This window comes from Lathamus discolor, chromosome 2, assembly GCF_037157495.1.
Source record: "Lathamus discolor isolate bLatDis1 chromosome 2, bLatDis1.hap1, whole genome shotgun sequence".
Taxonomy (NCBI): Eukaryota; Metazoa; Chordata; class Aves; order Psittaciformes; family Psittacidae; genus Lathamus; species Lathamus discolor.
The window spans coordinates 69,847-89,799 of NC_088885.1; the positions used below are offsets into that span (position 1 = coordinate 69,847).

At 41.8% G+C, this 19,953-nt stretch overlaps 1 long non-coding RNA gene across 1 annotated transcript; it reads left to right on the top strand.

Moving 5' to 3' along the window:
- The first annotated feature begins 18,013 nt into the window (after positions 1-18,013).
- Positions 18,014-18,843, top strand: LOC136009079 (uncharacterized). The gene is made up of 3 exons (XR_010610311.1): positions 18,014-18,243; positions 18,490-18,679; positions 18,752-18,843. It is a non-coding gene; the product is annotated as an uncharacterized LOC136009079 (long non-coding RNA).
- The last annotated feature ends 1,110 nt before the right edge of the window (positions 18,844-19,953 follow it).

A 19,953-nucleotide genomic window follows, 5' to 3' on the forward strand; every position in this document is an offset into this window, starting at 1 on the left:
TCTCCAGCAAAACGCTAAGTGCTCCAGTGAAACGCTAAGTTCTCCAGCGAAACACTAAGTTGTCCAGCGAAACGTTAACGTCTCCAGTGAAACGCTAACTTCTGCATTACCGAACTAATTTCTCAATTGAAACACAAAGTTCTCCAGCAAAACGCTAAGTTCTGCAGCAAGACACTACGTTGTCCAGTGAAACATTAAGTTCTCCAGCGAAACGCTAGGTTCTCCAGCGAAACGCTAAGTTCTCCAGCAAAACGCTTTGTTCTCCAGCGAAACAGTAAATTCTCCATCAAAACCCTAAGTTCTCCAGCGAAACACTAAGTTGTCCAGCGAAACACTAAGTTTTCCAGTGAAACGATAAGTTCTGCATTACCGAACTAATTTCTCAATTGAAACGCAAAGTTCTCCAGCAAAACGCTACGTTGTCCAGCAAAACGCTAAGTTCTACAGGAAAACGCTATGTTCTCCAGCAAAACGCTAAGTGCTCCAGCGAAACACTATGTTCTCCAGTGAAACGCTAAGTTCTACAGTGAAAGACTAAGTTCTCCAGCGAAACAAGAAGTTCTGCATTACCGAACTAATTTCTCAATTGAAACACAAAGTTCTCCAGCAAAACGCTATGTTCTCCAGCAAAACGCTAAGTGCTCCAGCGAAACACTATGTTCTCCAGTGAAACGCTAAGTTCTACAGTGAAAGACTAAGTTCTCCAGCGAAACAAGAAGTTCTGCATTACCGAACTAATTTCTCAATTGAAACACAAAGTTCTCCAGCAAAACGCTTTGTTCTCCAGCAAAACGCTAAGTTGTCCAGCGAAACGTTAACGTCTCAAGTGAAACGCTAACTTCTGCATTGCCGAACTAATTTCTCAATGGAAACACAAAGTTCTCCAGCAAAACGCTAAGTTCTGCAGCAAGACACTACGTTGTCCAGTGAAACATTAAGTTCTCCAGCGAAACGCTAGGTTCTCCAGCGAAACGCTAAGTTCTCCAGCAAAACGCTTTGTTCTCCAGCGAAACATGAAATTCTCCATCAAAACCCTAAGTTCTCCAGCGAAACACTAAGTTGTCCAGCGAAACACTAAGTTTTCCAGTGAAACGATAAGTTCTGCATTACCGAACTAATTTCTCAATTGAAACGCAAAGTTCTCCAGCAAAACGCTACGTTGTCCAGCAAAACGCTAAGTTCTACAGGAAAACGCTATGTTCTCCAGCAAAACGCTAAGTTCTCCTGCAAAACGCTGAGTATTAAAGCAAAATGCTATCTTTTCCAGCGAAACGGTATGTTCTCCAGCAAAACACTAATTTCACCAGCGAAAGAATAAGTTCTGCATTACTGAACCAATTTCTCAATTCAAAGGCAATGTTCTCCAGCAAAACGCTAGGTTTTACAGCAAAACGCTATGTTCTCCTCCGAAACGCAATGTTCTCCAGCGAATCTCTAATTTATCCAGCGAAACGCTAAGTTCTCCAGCGAAACGCTAAGTTCTCCAGCAAAACACTATGTTCTCCAGCGAAACGCTAAGATCTCTACAGAAAAGATAAGTTCTACATTACCGAACTAATTTCTCAATTGAAACACAAAGTTCTCCAGCAAAACGCTTAGTTCTCCAGCAAAACGCTAAGTTCTCCAGTGAAACGCTAAGTTCTCCAGCGAAACACTAAGTTGTCCAGCGAAACGTTAACGTCTCCAGTGAAACGCTAAGTTCTGCATTACCGAACTAATTTCTCAATTGAAACACAAAGTTCTCCAGGGAAATGCAAAGTTCTCCAGCAAAATGCTAAGTTCTCCAGCGAAACAAGAAGTTCTGCATTACCGAACTAATTTCTCAATTGAAACGCCATGTTCTCTATCAAAAAGCTAAGTTCTAAAGAAAAACGCTAAGTTCACAAGCGAAACAATAAGTTCTGCATTACCGAACCAATTTCTCAAGTGAAATGCAATGTTCTCCAGCAAAACGCTAAGTTTTACAGCAAAACGCTATGTTCTCCTGCGAAACGCTAAGTTCTCCTGCGAAACGCAATGTTCTCCAGTGAAACTCTAAGTTATCCAGCAAAACGCTAAGTTCTCCAGCAAAACGCTAAGTTCTCCTGAGAAACGCAATGTTCTCCAGTGAAACTCTAAGTTATCCAGCGAAACGCTATGTTCTCCAGCAAAACGCTAAGTTCTCCACAGAAAAGATAAGTTCTACATTACCGAACCAATTTCTCAATTGAAACGCAAAGTTCTCCAGCAAAACGCTAAGTTCTGCAGCGAAACACTAAGTTCTCCACTGAAACGCTAACTTCTGCATTACCGAACTAAATTCTCAATTGAAACACAAAGTTCTCCAGCAAAACGCTAAGTTCTCCAGCAAAACGCTATGTTCTCCAGCGAAACAATAAGTTCTGCATTACCAAACCAATTTCTCAATTGAAACACAATGTTCTCCATCGAAAAGCTAAGTTCTCCAGCGAAACGCTACGTTCTCCAGCGAAACATTAAATTCTCCAGCAAAACCCTATGTTCTCCAGCGAAACACTAAGTTGTCCAGCGAAACGTTAAGTTCTTCTCAGAAAAGATAAGTTCTACATTACCAAACCAATTTCTCAATTGAAACACAAAGTTCTCCAGCAAAACGCTAAGTTCTACAGTGAAACGCTAAGTTCTGCATTACCGAACTAATTTCTCAATTGAAACACAAAGTTCTCCAGCAAAACGCTTAGTTCTCCAGCAAAACGTTAAGTTCTCCAGCGAAACAAGAAGTTCTGCATTACCGAACTAATTTCTCAATTGAAACACAAAGTTCTCCAGCAAAACGCTTAGTTCTCCAGCAAAACGCTAAGTTCTCCAGCAAAACGCTATGTTCTCCAGTGAAACGCTAAGTTCTCCAGCGAAACGCTAAGTTGTCCAGCGAAACGTTAACGTCTCCAGTGAAACGCTAAGTTCTGCATTACCGAACTAATTTCTCAATTGAAACACAAAGTTCTCCAGCAAAATGCTAAGTTCTCCAGCAAAATGCTAAGTTCTCCAGCGAAACAAGAAGTTCTGCATTACCGAACTAATTTCTCAATTGAAACGCCATGTTCTCTATCAAAAAGCTAAGTTCTAAAGAAAAACGCTAAGTTCACAAGCGAAACAATAAGTTCTGCATTACCGAACCAATTTCTCAAGTGAAATGCAATGTTCTCCAGCAAAACGCTAAGTTTTACAGCAAAACGCTATGTTCTCCTGCGAAACGCTAAGTTCTCCTGCGAAACACAATTTTCTCCAGTGAAACTCTAAGTTATCCAGCAAAACGCTAAGTTCTCCAGCAAAACGCTAAGTTCTCCTGCGAAACGCAATGTTCTCCAGTGAAACTCTAAGTTATCCAGCGAAACGCTATGTTCTCCAGCAAAACGCTAAGTTCTCCACAGAAAAGATAAGTTCTACATTACCGAACCAATTTCTCAATTGAAACGCAAAGTTCTCCAGCAAAACGCTAAGTTCTGCAGCGAAACGCTAAGTTCTCCACTGAAACGCTAACTTCTGCATTACCGAACTAATTTCTCAATTGAAACACAAAGTTCTCCAGCAAAACGCTAAGTTTTACAGCAAAACGCTATGTTCTCCAGCGAAACAATAAGTTCTGCATTACCAAACCAATTTCTCAATTGAAACACAATGTTCTCCATCGAAAAGCTAAGTTCTCCAGCGAAACGCTATGTTCTCCAGCGAAACATTAAATTCTCCAGCAAAACCCTATGTTGGTGAGGCCGCATCTGGAATATTGCGTCCAGTTCTGGGCCCCTCTGTTCAAGAAGGACAGGGAATTGCTTGAAGGAGTCCAGCGCAGAGCCACAAAGATGATTAAGGGAGTGGAACATCTCCCTTATGAGGAGAGGCTGAGGGAGCTGGGTCTCTTTAGCTTGGAGAAGAGGAGACTGAGGGGTGACCTCATCAATGTTTACAAATATGTAAAGGGTAGGTGTCAGGATGATGGAGCTAGGCTTTTTTCAGTGATATCCAGTGATAGGACAAGGGGCAATGGGTGTAAACTGGAGCATAGGAAGTTCCACGTTAACATCAGGAAGAACTTCTTTACTGTAAGAGTGACAGAGCACTGGAACAGGTTGCCCAGGGGGGTTGTGGAGTCTCCTACACTGGAGATATTCAAGGCCCGCCTGGACAAGTTCCTGTGTGATGTACTGTAGGTTACCCTGCTCTTGCAGGGGGGTTGGACTAGATGATCTTTTTAGGTCCCTTCCAACCCTTGGGATTCTGTGATTCTGTGATTCTCCAGCGAAACACTAAGTTGTCCAGCGAAACGTTAAGTTCTTCTCAGAAAAGATAAGTTCTACATTACCGAACCAATTTCTCAAATGAAACACAAAGTTCCCCAGCAAAACGCTAAGTTCTCCAGTGAAACGCTAAGTTCTGCATTACCGAACTAATTTCTCAATTGAAACACAAAGTTCACCAGCAAAACGCTAAGTTCTCCAGTGAAACGCTAAGTTCTGCATTACCGAACTAATTTCTCAATTGAAACACAAAGTTCTCCAGAAAAACGCTAAGTTCTCCAGCAAAACGTTAAGTTCTCCAGCAAAACAAGAAGTTCTGCATTACTGAAGTAATTTCTCAATTGAAACACAAAGTTCTCCAGCAAAACGCTAAGTTCTCCAGCAAAACGCTATGTTCTCCAGCGAAACAATAAGTTCTGCATTACCAAACCAATTTCTCAATTGAAACACAATGTTCTCCATCGAAAAGCTAAGTTCTCCAGCGAAACGCTATGTTCTCCAGCGAAACATTAAATTCTCCAGCAAAACCCTATGTTCTCCAGCGAAACACTAAGTTGTCCAGCGAAACGTTAAGTTCTTCTCAGAAAAGATAAGTTCTACATTACCGAACCAATTTCTCAATTGAAACACAAAGTTCCCAGCAAAACGCTAAGTTCTCCAGTGAAACGCTAAGTTCTGCATTACCGAACTAATTTCTCAATTGAAACACAAAGTTCTCCAGAAAAACGCTAAGTTCTCCAGCAAAACGTTAAGTTCTCCAGCAAAACAAGAAGTTCTGCATTACCGAACTAATTTCTCAATTGAAACACAAAGTTCTCCAGCAAAACGCTTAGTTCTCCAGCAAAACGCTAAGTGCTCCAGTGAAACGCTAAGTTCTCCAGCGAAACACTAAGTTGTCCAGCGAAACGTTAACGTCTCCAGTGAAACGCTAACTTCTGCATTACCGAACTAATTTCTCAATTGAAACACAAAGTTCTCCAGCAAAACGCTAAGTTCTGCAGCAAGACACTACGTTGTCCAGTGAAACATTAAGTTCTCCAGCGAAACGCTAGGTTCTCCAGCGAAACGCTAAGTTCTCCAGCAAAACGCTTTGTTCTCCAGCGAAACAGTAAATTCTCCATCAAAACCCTAAGTTCTCCAGCGAAACACTAAGTTGTCCAGCGAAACACTAAGTTTTCCAGTGAAACGATAAGTTCTGCATTACCGAACTAATTTCTCAATTGAAACGCAAAGTTCTCCAGCAAAACGCGACGTTGTCCAGCAAAACGCTAAGTTCTACAGGAAAACGCTATGTTCTCCAGCAAAACGCTAAGTGCTCCAGCGAAACACTATGTTCTCCAGTGAAACGCTAAGTTCTACAGTGAAAGACTAAGTTCTCCAGCGAAACAAGAAGTTCTGCATTACCGAACTAATTTCTCAATTGAAACACAAAGTTCTCCAGCAAAACGCTATGTTCTCCAGCAAAACGCTAAGTGCTCCAGCGAAACACTATGTTCTCCAGTGAAACGCTAAGTTCTACAGTGAAAGACTAAGTTCTCCAGCGAAACAAGAAGTTCTGCATTACCGAACTAATTTCTCAATTGAAACACAAAGTTCTCCAGCAAAACGCTTTGTTCTCCAGCAAAACGCTAAGTTCTCCAGCGAAACACTAAGTTGTCCAGCGAAACGTTAACGTCTCAAGTGAAACGCTAACTTCTGCATTACCGAACTAATTTCTCAATGGAAACACAAAGTTCTCCAGCAAAACGCTAAGTTCTGCAGCAAGACACTACGTTGTCCAGTGAAACATTAAGTTCTCCAGCGAAACGCTAGGTTCTCCAGCGAAACGCTAAGTTCTCCAGCAAAACGCTTTGTTCTCCAGCGAAACAGTAAATTCTCCATCAAAACCCTAAGTTCTCCAGCGAAACACTAAGTTGTCCAGCGAAACACTAAGTTTTCCAGTGAAACGATAAGTTCTGCATTACCGAACTAATTTCTCAATTGAAACGCAAAGTTCTCCAGCAAAACGCTACGTTGTCCAGCAAAACGCTAAGTTCTACAGGAAAACGCTATGTTCTCCAGCAAAACGCTAAGTGCTCCAGCGAAACACTATGTTCTCCAGTGAAACGCTAAGTTCTACAGTGAAAGACTAAGTTCTCCAGCGAAACAAGAAGTTCTGCATTACCGAACTAATTTCTCAATTGAAACACAAAGTTCTCCAGCAAAACGCTATGTTCTCCAGCAAAACGCTAAGTGCTCCAGCGAAACACTATGTTCTCCAGTGAAACGCTAAGTTCTACAGTGAAAGACTAAGTTCTCCAGCGAAACAAGAAGTTCTGCATTACCGAACTAATTTCTCAATTGAAACACAAAGTTCTCCAGCAAAACGCTTTGTTCTCCAGCAAAACGCTAAGTTCTCCAGCGAAACACTAAGTTGTCCAGCGAAACGTTAACGTCTCAAGTGAAACGCTAACTTCTGCATTGCCGAACTAATTTCTCAATGGAAACACAAAGTTCTCCAGCAAAACGCTAAGTTCTGCAGCAAGACACTACGTTGTCCAGTGAAACATTAAGTTCTCCAGCGAAACGCTAGGTTCTCCAGCGAAACGCTAAGTTCTCCAGCAAAACGCTTTGTTCTCCAGCGAAACATGAAATTCTCCATCAAAACCCTAAGTTCTCCAGCGAAACACTAAGTTGTCCAGCGAAACACTAAGTTTTCCAGTGAAACGATAAGTTCTGCATTACCGAACTAATTTCTCAATTGAAAAGCAAAGTTCTCCAGCAAAACGCTACGTTGTCCAGCAAAACGCTAAGTTCTACAGGAAAACGCTATGTTCTCCAGCAAAACGCTAAGTTCTCCTGCAAAACGCTGAGTATTAAAGCAAAATGCTATCTTTTCCAGCGAAACGGTATGTTCTCCAGCAAAACACTAATTTCACCAGCGAAAGAATAAGTTCTGCATTACTGAACCAATTTCTCAATTCAAAGGCAATGTTCTCCAGCAAAACGCTAGGTTTTACAGCAAAACGCTATGTTCTCCTCCGAAACGCAATGTTCTCCAGCGAATCTCTAATTTATCCAGCGAAACGCTAAGTTCTCCAGCGAAACGCTAAGTTCTCCAGCAAAACACTATGTTCTCCAGCGAAACGCTAAGATCTCTACAGAAAAGATAAGTTCTACATTACCGAACTAATTTCTCAATTGAAACACAAAGTTCTCCAGCAAAACGCTTAGTTCCCCAGCAAAACGCTAAGTTCTCCAGTGAAACGCTAAGTTCTCCAGCGAAACACTAAGTTGTCCAGCGAAACGTTAATGTCTCCAGTGAAACGCTAAGTTCTGCATTACCGAACTAATTTCTCAATTGAAACACAAAGTTCTCCAGCAAAATGCTAAGTTCTCCAGCAAAACGCTAAGTTTTACAGCAAAACGCTATGTTCACCTGCGAAACGCTAAGTTCTCCTGTGAAACGCAATGTTCTCCAGTGAAACTCTAAGTTATCCAGCGAAACGCTAAGTTCTCCAGCAAAACGCTAAGTTCTCCAGCGAAACGCTAAGTTCTCCAGCGAAACTCTAAGTTATCCAGCGAAACAATAAGTTCTGCATTACCGAACCAATTTCTCAAGTGAAATTCAATGTTCTCCAGCAAAACGCTAAGCTTTACAGCAAAACGCTATGTTCACCTGCGAAACGCTAAGTTCTCCTGTGAAACGCAATGTTCTCCAGTGAAACTCTAAGTTATCCAGCGAAACGCTAAGTTCTCCAGCAAAACGCTAAGTTCTCCAGCGAAACGCTAAGTTCTCCAGCGAAACGCTAAGTTCTCCAGCAAAACGCTAAGTTCTCCAGCAAAACGCTATGTTCTCCAGCAAAACGCTATGTTCTCCACAGAAAAGATAAGTTCTACATTACCGAACCAATTTCTCAATTGAAACGCAAAGTTCTCCAGAAAAACGCTAAGTTCTCCAGCAAAATGTTAAGATCTCCAGCGAAACAAGAAGTTCTGCATTACGGAACTAATTTCTCAATTGAAACACAAAGTTCTCCAGCAAAATGCTACGTTCTCCAGCAAAACGCTAAGTTCTGCAGCGAAACAATAAGTTCAGCATTACCGAACCAATTTCTCAAGTGAAATGCAATGTTCTCCAGCAAAACGCTAAGTTTTTCAGCAAAACGCTATGTTCTCCTGCGAAACGCTAAGTTCTCCTGCGAAACGCAATGTTCTCCAGTGAAACTCTAAGTTATCCAGCGAAACGCTAAGATCTCCAGCAAAACGCTAAGTTCTCCACAGAAACGCTAAGTTCTCCAGCGAAACGCTAAGTTCTCCAGCAAAACGCTATGTTCTCCAGCAAAACGCTAAGTTCTCCACAGAAAAGATAAGTTCTACATTACCGAACCAATTTCTCAATTGAAACGCAAAGTTCTCCAGCAAAACGCTAAGTTCTGCAGCGAAACGCTAAGTTCTCCAGTGGAACGCTAACTTCTGCATTACCGAACTAATTTCTCAATTGAAACACAAAGGTCTCCAGCAAAACGCTAAGTTCTCCTGCAAAACGCTATGTTCTCCAGCGAAACATTAAATTCTCCAGCAAAACCCTATGTTCTCCAGCGAAACACTAAGTTGTCCAGCGAAACGTTAAGTTCTTCTCAGAAAAGATAAGTTCTACATTACCGAACCAATTTCTCAATTGAAACACAAAGTTCTCCAGCAAAACGCTAAGTTCTCCAGTGAAACGCTAAGTTCTGCATTACCGAACTAATTTCTCAATTGAAACACAAAGTTCTCCAGCAAAACGCTTAGTTCTCCAGCAAAACGCTAAGTTCTCCAGTGAAACGCTAAGTTCTCCAGCGAAACACTAAGTTGTCCAGCGAAACGTTAACGTCTCCAGTGAAACGCTAAATTCTGCATTACCGAACTAATTTCTCAATTGAAACACAAAGTTCTCCAGCAAAACGCTAAGTTCTCCAGCAAAACGCTAAGTTCTCCAGCGAAACAAGAAGTTCTGCATTACCAAACCAATTTCTCAATTGAAACACAATGTTCTCCATCGAAAAGCTAAGTTCTCCAGTGAAACGCTAAGTTCTGCATTACCGTACTAATTTCTCAATTGAAACACAAAGTTCTCCAGCAAAACACTAAGTTCTACAGTGAAACGCTAAGTTCTGCATTACCGAACCAATTTCTCAATTGAAACACAAAGTTCTCCAGCAAAACGCTAAGTTCTCCAGTGAAACGCTAAGTTCTGCATTACCGAACTAATTTCTCAATTGAAACACAAAGTTCTCCAGAAAAACGCTAAGTTCTCCAGCAAACCGTTAAGTTCTCCAGCGAAACAGGAAGTTCTGCATTACCGAACTAATTTCTCAATTGAAACACAAAGTTCTCCAGCAAAACGCTTAGTTCTCCAGCAAAACGCTAAGTTCTCCAGTGAAACGCTAAGTTCTCCAGTGAAACACTAAGTTGTCCAGCGAAACGTTAACGTCTCCAGTAAAACGCTAAGTTCTGCATTACCGAACTAATTTCTCAATTGAAACACAAAGTTCTCCAGCAAAATGCTAAGTTCTCCAGCAAAACGCTAAGTTCTCCAGCGAAACAATATGTTCAGCATTACCGAACCAATTTCTCAAGAGAAATGCAATGTTCTCCAGCAAAACGCTAAGTTTTACAGCAAAACGCTATGTTCTCCTGCGAAACGCTAAGTTCTCCTGCGAAACGCAATGTTCTCCAGTGAAACTCTAAGTTATCCAGCGAAACGCTAAGTTCTCCAGCAAAACGCTAAGTTCTCCACAGAAACGCTAAGTTCTCCAGCGAAACGCTAAGTTCTCCAGCAAAACGCTATGTTCTCCAGCAAAACGCTAAGTTCTCCACAGAAAAGATAAGTTCTACATTACCGAACCAATTTCTCAATTGAAACGCAAAGTTCTCCAGCAAAACGCTAAGTTCTGCAGCGAAACGCTAAGTTCTCCAGTGAAACGCTAACTTCTGCATTACCGAACTAATTTCTCAATTGAAACACAAAGTTCTCCAGCAAAACGCTTAGTTCTCCAGCAAAACGCTATGTTCTCCAGCGAAACAATAAGTTCTGCATTACCAAACCAATTTCTCAATTGAAACACAATGTTCTCCATCGAAAAGCTAAGTTCTCAAGCGAAACGCTATGTTCTCCAGCGAAACATTAAATTCTCCAGCAAAACCCTATGTTCTCCAGCGAAACACTATGTTGTCCAGCGAAACGTTAAGTTCTTCTCAGAAAAGATAAGTTCTACATTACCGAACCAATTTCTCAATTGAAACACAATGTTCTCCAGCAAAACGCGAAGTTCTACAGTGAAACGCTAAGTTCTGCATTACCGAACTAATTTCTCAATTGAAACACAAAGTTCTCCAGCAAAACGCTAAGTTCTCCAGTGAAACGATATGTTCTGCATTACCGAACTAATTTCTCAATTGAAACACACAGTTCTCCAGAAAAACGCTAAGTTCTCCAGCAAAACGTTAAGTTCTCCAGCGAAACAAGAAGTTCTGCATTACCGAACTAATTTCTCAATTGAAACACAAAGTTCTCCAGCAAAACGCTTAGTTCTCCAGCAAAACGCTAAGTTCTCCAGCAAAACACTATGTACTCCAGCGAAACGCTAAGACCTCTACAGAAAAGATAAGTTCTACATTACCGAACCAATTTCTCTAATGAAACACAAAGTTCCCCAGCAAAACGCTAAGTTCTCCAGTGAAACGCTAAGTTCTGCATTACCGAACTAATTTCTCAATTGAAACACAAAGTTCACCAGCAAAACGCTAAGTTCTCCAGTGAAACGCTAAGTTCTGCATTACCGAACTAATTTCTCAATTGAAACACAAAGTTCTCCAGAAAAACGCTAAGTTCTCCAGCAAAACGTTAAGTTCTCCAGCAAAACAAGAAGTTCTGCATTACTGAACTAATTTCTCAATTGAAACACAAAGTTCTCCATCAAAACGCTAAGTTCTCCAGCAAAACGCTACGTTCTCCAGCGAAACAATAAGTTCTGCATTACCAAACCAATTTCTCAATTGAAACACAATGTTCTCCATCGAAAAGCTAAGTTCTCCAGCGAAACGCTATGTTCTCCAGCGAAACACTAAGTTGTCCAGCGAAACGTTAAGTTCTTCTCAGAAAAGATAAGTTCTACATTACCGAACCAATTTCTCAATTGAAACACAAAGTTCCCAGCAAAACGCTAAGTTCTCCAGTGAAACGCTAAGTTCTGCATTACGGAACTAATTTCTCAATTGAAACACAAAGTTCTCCAGAAAAATGCTAAGTTCTCCAGCAAAACGTTAAGTTCTCCAGCAAAAAAAGAAGTTCTGCATTACCGAACTAATTTCTCAATTGAAACACAAAGTTCTCCAGCAAAACGCTTAGTTCTCCAGCAAAACGCTAAGTGCTCCAGTGAAACGCTAAGTTCTCCAGCGAAACACTAAGTTGTCCAGCGAAACGTTAACGTCTCCAGTGAAACGCTATCTTCTGCTTTACCGAACTAATTTCTCAATTGAAACACAAAGTTCTCCAGCAAAACGCTAAGTTCTGCAGCAAGACACTACGTTGTCCAGTGAAACATTAAGTTCTCCAGCGAAACGCTAGGTTCTCCAGCGAAACGCTAAGTTCTCCAGCAAAACGCTTTGTTCTCCAGCGAAACATTAAATTCTCCATCAAAACCCTAAGTTCTCCAGCGAAACACTAAGTTGTCCAGCGAAACACTAAGTTCTCCAGTGAAACGATAAGTTCTGCATTACCGAACTAATTTCTCAATTGAAACGCAAAGTTCTCCAGCAAAACGCTACGTTGTCCAGCAAAACGCTAAGTTCTACAGGAAAACGCTATGTTCTCCAGCAAAACGCTAAGTGCTCCAGCGCAACACTATGTTCTCCAGTGAAACGCTAAGTTCTACAGCGAAAGACTAAGTTCTCCAGCGAAACGGTAAGTTCTGCATTATCGAACTAATTTCACAATTGAAACACAAAGTTCTCCAGCAAAACGCTAAGTTCTGCAGCAAGACACTACGTTGTCCAGTGAAACATTAAGTTCTCCAGCGAAACGCTAGGTTCTCCATCGAAACGCTAAGTTCTCCCGCAAAACGCTTTGTTCTCCAGCGAAACATTAAATTCTCCATCAAAACCCTAAGTTCCCCAGCGAAACACTAAGTTGTCCAGCGAAACACTAAGTTCTCCAGTGAAACGATAAGTTCTGCATTACCGAACTAATTTCTCAATTGAACCGCAAAGTTCTCCAGCAAAACGCTACGTTGTCCAGCAAAACGCTAAGTTCTACAGGAAAACGCTATGTTCTCCAGCAAAACACTATGTTCTCCAGCAAAACGCTAAGTTCTCCTGCAAAACGCTAAGTATTAAAGCAAAACGCTATCTTTTCCAGCGAAACGCTATGTTCTCCAGCAAAACACTAATTTCACCAGCGAAACAATAAGTTCTGCATTACTGAACCAATTTCTCAATTCAAAGGCAATGTTCTCCAGCAAAACACTAGGTTTTACAGCAAAACGCTATGTTCTCCTCCGAAACGCAATGTTCTCCAGCGAATCTCTAATTTATCCAGCGAAACGCTAAGTTCTCCAGCGAAACGCTAAGTTCTCCAGCGAAACGCTAAGTTCTCCAGCAAAACACTATGTACTCCAGCGAAACGCTAAGATCTCTACAGAAAAGATAAGTTCTACATTACCGAACCAATTTCTCAATTGAAACGCAAAGTTCTCCATCAAAACGCTAAGTTCTTCAGCGAAACGCTAAGTTCTCCAGTGAAACACTAAGTTCTGCATTACCGAACTAATTTCTCAATTGAAACACAAAGTTCTCCAGCAAAACGCTTAGTTCTCCAGCAAAACGCTAAGTTCTCCAGTGAAACGCTAAGTTCTCCAGCGAAACACTAAGTTGTCCAGCGAAACGTTAACGTCTCCAGTGAAACGCTAAGTTCTGCATTACCGAACTAATTTCTCAATTGAAACACAAAGTTCTCCAGCAAAACGCTAAGTTCTCCAGTGAAACGCTAAGTTCTGCATTACCGAACTAATTTCTCAATTGAAACACAAAGTTCTCCAGCAAAACGCTTAGTTCTCCAGCAAAACGCTAAGTTCTCCAGTGAAACGCTAAGTTCTCCAGCGAAACACTAAGTTGTCCAGCGAAACGTTAACGTCTCCAGTGAAACGCTAAATTCTGCATTACCGAACTAATTTCTCAATTGAAACACAAAGTTCTCCAGCAAAACGCTAAGTTCTCCAGCAAAACGCTAAGTTCTCCAGCGAAACAAGAAGTTCCGCATTACCAAACCAATTTCTCAATTGAAACACAATGTTCTCCATCGAAAAGCTAAGTTCTCCAGTGAAACGCTAAGTTCTGCATTACCGTACTAATTTCTCAATTGAAACACAAAGTTCTCCAGCAAAACGCTAAGTTCTACAGTGAAACGCTAAGTTCTGCATTACCGAACCAATTTCTCAATTGAAACACAAAGTTCTCCAGCAAAACGCTAAGTTCTCCAGTGAAACGCTAAGTTCTGCAATACCGAACTAATTTCTCAATTGAAACACAAAGTTCTCCAGAAAAACGCTAAGTTCTCCAGCAAACCGTTAAGTTCTCCAGCGAAACAGGAAGTTCTGCATTACCGAACTAATTTCTCAATTGAAACACAAAGTTCTCCAGCAAAACGCTTAGTTCTCCAGCAAAACGCTAAGTTCTCCAGTGAAACGCTAAGTTCTCCAGTGAAACACTAAGTTGTCCAGCGAAACGTTAACGTCTCCAGTGAAACGCTAAGTTCTGCATTACCGAACTAATTTCTCAATTGAAACACAAAGTTCTCCAGCAAAATGCTAAGTTCTCCAGCAAAATGCTAAGTTCTCCAGCGAAACAAGAAGTTCTGCATTACCGAACTAATTTCTCAATTGAAACGCCATGTCCTCTATCAAAAAGCTAAGTTCTAAAGAAAAACGCTAAGTTCACAAGCGAAACAATAAGTTCTGCATTACCGAACCAATTTCTCAATTGAAACACAAAGTTCCCAGCAAAACGCTAAGTTTTACAGCAAAAAGCTATGTTCTCCTGCGAAACGCTAAGTTCTCCTGCGAAACGCAATGTTCTCCAGTGAAAATCTAAGTTATCCAGCGAAACGCTAAGTTCTCCAGCAAAACGCTATGTTCTCCAGCGAAACGCTAAGTTCTCCAGCAAAACGCTATGTTCTCCAGCAAAACACTATGTTCTCCAGCAAAACGCTAAGTTCTCCATTACCTAACTAATTTCTCAATTGAAACACAAAGTTCTCCAGCAAAATGCTAAGTTCTCCAGCAAAACGCTAAGTTCTCCAGCGAAACAATATGTTCAGCATTACCGAACCAATTTCTCAAGTGAAATGCAATGTTCTCCAGCAAAACGCTAAGTTTTACAGCAAAACGCTATGTTCTCCTGCGAAACGCTAAGTTCTCCTGCGAAACGCAATGTTCTCCAGTGAAATTCTAAGTTATCCAGCGAAACGCTAAGTTCTCCAGCAAAACGCTAAGTTCTCCACAGAAACGCTAAGTTCACCAGCGAAACGCTAAGTTCTCCAGCAAAACGCTATGTTCTCCAGCAAAACACTAAGTTCTCCACAGAAAAGATAAGTTCTACATTACCGAACCAATTTCTCAATTGAAACGCAAAGTTCTCCAGCAAAACGCTAAGTTCTGCAGCGAAACGCTAAGTTCTCCAGTGAAACGCTAACTTCTGCATTACCGAACTAATTTCTCAATTGAAACACAAAGTTCTCCAGCAAAACGCTTAGTTCTCCAGCAAAACGCTATGTTCTCCAGCGAAACAATAAGTTCTGCATTACCAAACCAATTTCTCAATTGAAACACAATGTTCTCCATCGAAAAGCTAAGTTCTCAAGCGAAACGCTATGTTCTCCAGCGAAACATTAAATTCTCCAGCAAAACCCTATGTTCTCCAGCGAAACACTATGTTGTCCAGCGAAACGTTAAGTTCTTCTCAGAAAAGATAAGTTCTACATTACCGAACCAATTTCTCAATTGAAACACAAAGTTCTCCAGCAAAACGCGAAGTTCTACAGTGAAACGCTAAGTTCTGCATTACCGAACTAATTTCTCAATTGAAACACAAAGTTCTCCAGCAAAACGCTAAGTTCTCCAGTGAAACGATATGTTCTGCATTACCGAACTAATTTCTCAATTGAAACACACAGTTCTCCAGAAAAACGCTAAGTTCTCCAGCAAAACGTTAAGTTCTCCAGCGAAACAAGAAGTTCTGCATTACCGAACTAATTTCTCAATTGAAACACAAAGTTCTCCAGCAAAACGCTTAGTTCTCCAGCAAAACGCTAAGTTCTCCAGCAAAACACTATGTACTCCAGCGAAACGCTAAGACCTCTACAGAAAAGATAAGTTCTACATTACCGAACCAATTTCTCTAATGAAACACAAAGTTCCCCAGCAAAACGCTAAGTTCTCCAGTGAAATGCTAAGTTCTGCATTACCGAACTAATTTCTCAATTGAAACACAAAGTTCACCAGCAAAACGCTAAGTTCTCCAGTGAAACGCTAAGTTCTGCATTACCGAACTAATTTCTCAATTGAAACACAAAGTTCTCCAGAAAAAATCTAAGTTCTCCAGCAAAACGTTAAGTTCTCCAGCAAAACAAGAAGTTCTGCATTACTGAACTAATTTCTCAATTGAAACACAAAGTTCTCCATCAAAACGCTAAGTTCTCCAGCAAAACGCTACGTTCTCCAGCGAAACAATAAGTTCTGCATTACCAAACCAATTTCTCAATTGAAACACAATGTTCTCCATCGAAAAGCTAAGTTCTCCAGCGAAACGCTATGTTCTCCAGCGAAACACTAAGTTGTCCAGCGAAACGTTAAGTTCTTCTCGGAAAAGATAAGTTCTACATTACCGAACCAATTTCTCAATTGAAACACAAAGTTCCCAGCAAAACGCTAAGTTCTCCAGTGAAACGCTAAGTTCTGCATTACGGAACTAATTTCTCAATTGAAACACAAAGTTCTCCAGAAAAATGCTAAGTTCTCCAGCAAAACGTTAAGTTCTCCAGCAAAAAAAGAAGTTCTGCATTACCGAACTAATTTCTCAATTGAAACACAAAGTTCTCCAGCAAAACGCTTAGTTCTCCAGCAAAACGCTAAGTGCTCCAGTGAAACGCTAAGTTCTCCAGCGAAACACTAAGTTGTCCAGCGAAACGTTAACGTCTCCAGTGAAACGCTATCTTCTGCTTTACCGAACTAATTTCTCAATTGAAACACAAAGTTCTCCAGCAAAACGCTAAGTTCTGCAGCAAGACACTACGTTGTCCAGTGAAACATTAAGTTCTCCAGCGAAACTCTAGGTTCTCCAGCGAAACGCTAAGTTCTCCAGCAAAACGCTTTGTTCTCCAGCGAAACATTAAATTCTCCATCAAAACCCTAAGTTGTCCAGCGAAACACTAAGTTGTCCAGCGAAACACTAAGTTCTCCAGTGAAACGATAAGTTCTGCATTACCGAACTAATTTCTCAATTGAACCGCAAAGTTCTCCAGCAAAACGCTACGTTGTAAAGCAAAACGCTAAGTTCTACAGGAAAACGCTATGTTCTCCAGCAAAACACTATGTTCTCCAGCAAAACGCTAAGTTCTCCTGCAAAACGCTAAGTATTAAAGCAAAACGCTATCTTTTCCAGCGAAACGCTATGTTCTCCAGCAAAACACTAATTTCACCAGCGAAACAATAAGTTCTGCATTACTGAACCAATTTCTCAATTCAAAGGCAATGTTCTCCAGCAAAACACTAGGTTTTACAGCAAAACGCTATGTTCTCCTCCGAAACGCAATGTTCTCCAGCGAATCTCTAATTTATCCAGCGAAACGCTAAGTTCTCCAGCGAAACGCTAAGTTCTCCAGCGAAACGCTAAGTTCTCCAGCAAAACACTATGTACTCCAGCGAAACGCTAAGATCTCTACAGAAAAGATAAGTTCTACATTACCGAACCAATTTCTCAATTGAAACGCAAAGTTCTCCAGCAAAACGCTAAGTTCTTCAGCGAAACGCTAAGTTCTCCAGTGAAACACTAAGTTCTGCATTACCGAACTAATTTCTCAATTGAAACACAAAGTTCTCCAGCAAAACGCTTAGTTCTCCAGCAAAACGCTAAGTTCTCCAGTGAAACGCTAAGTTCTCCAGCGAAACACTAAGTTGTCCAGCGAAACGTTAACGTCTCCAGTGAAACACTAAGTTCTGCATTACCGAACTAATTTCTCAATTGAAACACAAAGTTCTCCAGCAAAACGCTTAGTTCTCCAGCAAAACGCTAAGTTCTCCAGTGAAACGCTAAGTTCTCCAGTGAAACACTAAGTTGTCCAGCGAAACGTTAACGTCTCCAGTGAAACGCTAAGTTCTGCATTACCGAACTAATTTCTCAATTGAAACACAAAGTTCTCCAGCAAAATGCTAAGTTCTCCAGCAAAATGCTAAGTTCTCCAGCGAAACAAGAAGTTCTGCATTACCGAACTAATTTCTCAATTGAAACGCCATGTTCTCTATCAAAAAGCTAAGTTCTAAAGAAAAACGCTAAGTTCACAAGCGAAACAATAAGTTCTGCATTACCGAACCAATTTCTCAAGTGAAATGCAATGTTCTCCAGCAAAACGCTAAGTTTTACAGCAAAACGCTATGTTCTCCTGCGAAACGCTAAGTTCTCCTGCGAAACTTTTATGTAGCTGGGCTCAAAACTATACTTGGTTTCAGACTGGGTGGGGGTTTTCTGTCTCACATTCTAGGGCTTAGTCTCAAAGAGGTTTTCTTCCACACAGACTGGCTCAGGCTCATATGCTTAAACAGCACAGACACTCTAGTTCAGATTTAGGCTCAATTTGGCATTGACTGGCTCGCCCAACCACACGAGTCTCACATCGAGACTAACACAGGCAGGCTTCCTGGTTCAGACTCGCTCTCACATTCTAACTAAACAAAGACATTCAGGTGATTTAGCCAAGGTGAGCAAAGCTTAGACCACCCAAGCAGCAATTTATTTTAGGGTCTTGTCATTTTCATAAAGCTGCAATTACTTTTTGTTGGTGGTGTATTCCAGGGGGTGTACACGTTAGAATAAAGGGATGGAAAAGCTCTGAGGGCTAGTGGATGAGTAGTAAAGTGACAGGAGAGAGAGATGGGACTTCCTGAGGGAAGGGTGCAGCTTCTGTATCTCTGTCAGTGTGTGCATGTTCCCTTTACTTTTCTAGGTGCTGCAGATAACTCGAGGGAGGTGAAGCTGCAAACTCAGGAGGGCTGTGAGAAGATCGGGGGTTGTGTGTGTTGGGGGTGCTTAATTGTTGAGGAGAGCATGGCAAAGGGGTTCAGTATTTGTGCTCGGTGTTGCAGAGCTGCCCTCTACCTTTGGAGTCGGATGAGTGCTTGAAGTGAGTCAGACAGGTAAGGAGAAGGATAGTGGGGTCGGTCCCTTTTTGCAAGCAGGGTGATCATTTGTCTCTATTGTACTCCTAGGACCTGGAGGTGAGGAGAGGCTCAATGTCGGACTCCACTGTGGGTTTGGAACAGGCAAGCACATGATGAGCTTTGAAGGAGAAAGAGGGCTGTTACAGAGCAGGCCAGCACTGGTGGGTGGGGTGCTGGTGATGATGGTGGCCAGCACAGTGTGTTCCTGTTTGCTCGTTTGTTTGCTGCAGGTGGTAAAGAGAAACTTGGCAGCTGTGGCAAGATCACAGGACTCTGATGTGGGTGTTCTGAGCATCAAGGCCAGCTTGAAACCCATGGCACTATGGAAGCTAAGTAGAGGGACTGCTGCTTGGGGCTGGAGGGTGGGGGACAAGGTCCGGGGTTTGAAATGTAGCATGGGGCTGAGGGAAAGGCAGGGGGTTACTCTGTAGCATGAGCTTACATGGGTAGGGCAGCTACAGCTTGACTGTGTTAGGGAGGGAGGGTGTCACCCACAGCCCTTCCCCCAGTGCCCTGGGTCAGGGGTGGGGCAAACTCCCAGCTGGGATAAAAGCACCCTGACGATCCACAGCTGGGTCTTGTTTCGTCTGGTTCTGGTTCATTGCCTGCTCCCCAGCTTTAATTTTCTGGCTTTCATTGGCTTAGACTCATATTCAAGACTGGCAGACAGTGCAGGCTCCTTCTCACACAGACTGGCTCAGACTCATGTTCATGTTTAAGCTGCACAGACGTTCTCTGGCGCTGACTTCTCCTCACACTCACTTAGGTTTAGTCTGACACTGACTGGCTCATGCATCCACACAAATCTCAAGTTGATTCTAACACAGAATTCCTGGTTCTGACTACCTGGCTAAGACTCCCTGGCTCAAACTCATCCTCACACTCGAGCTGAAAAATAACATTCAGATGACTCAGTCAAGGTGAGCCATGCTTGGAACACCCCAGTAGCAACTTATTTCAGGGTCGGCCAAAGCTTCTGTTTTTCTCTCCATGAGTGCCTGTTTCCATTTCTTTTTTAGGTGCCACACTTAAATCAAGAGAGGTGAAGCTGCCAGCTGAGGAGGGCTGTCAGAAGGTTGTCTGCGTGAGTGGTGAGTAAGAGCTGAGAATAACATGGCAAAGGGTTCAGTAGTAGTGTTGGTTATTGCAGGTCTTGCGTTCCACTTCTGCAGTCAGGTGAGTATTTGAGGTGAGTCGGAGAGGTAACAATAATGGTTGTGGGGGTTGGTCACTTTTTACAAGCACCATGG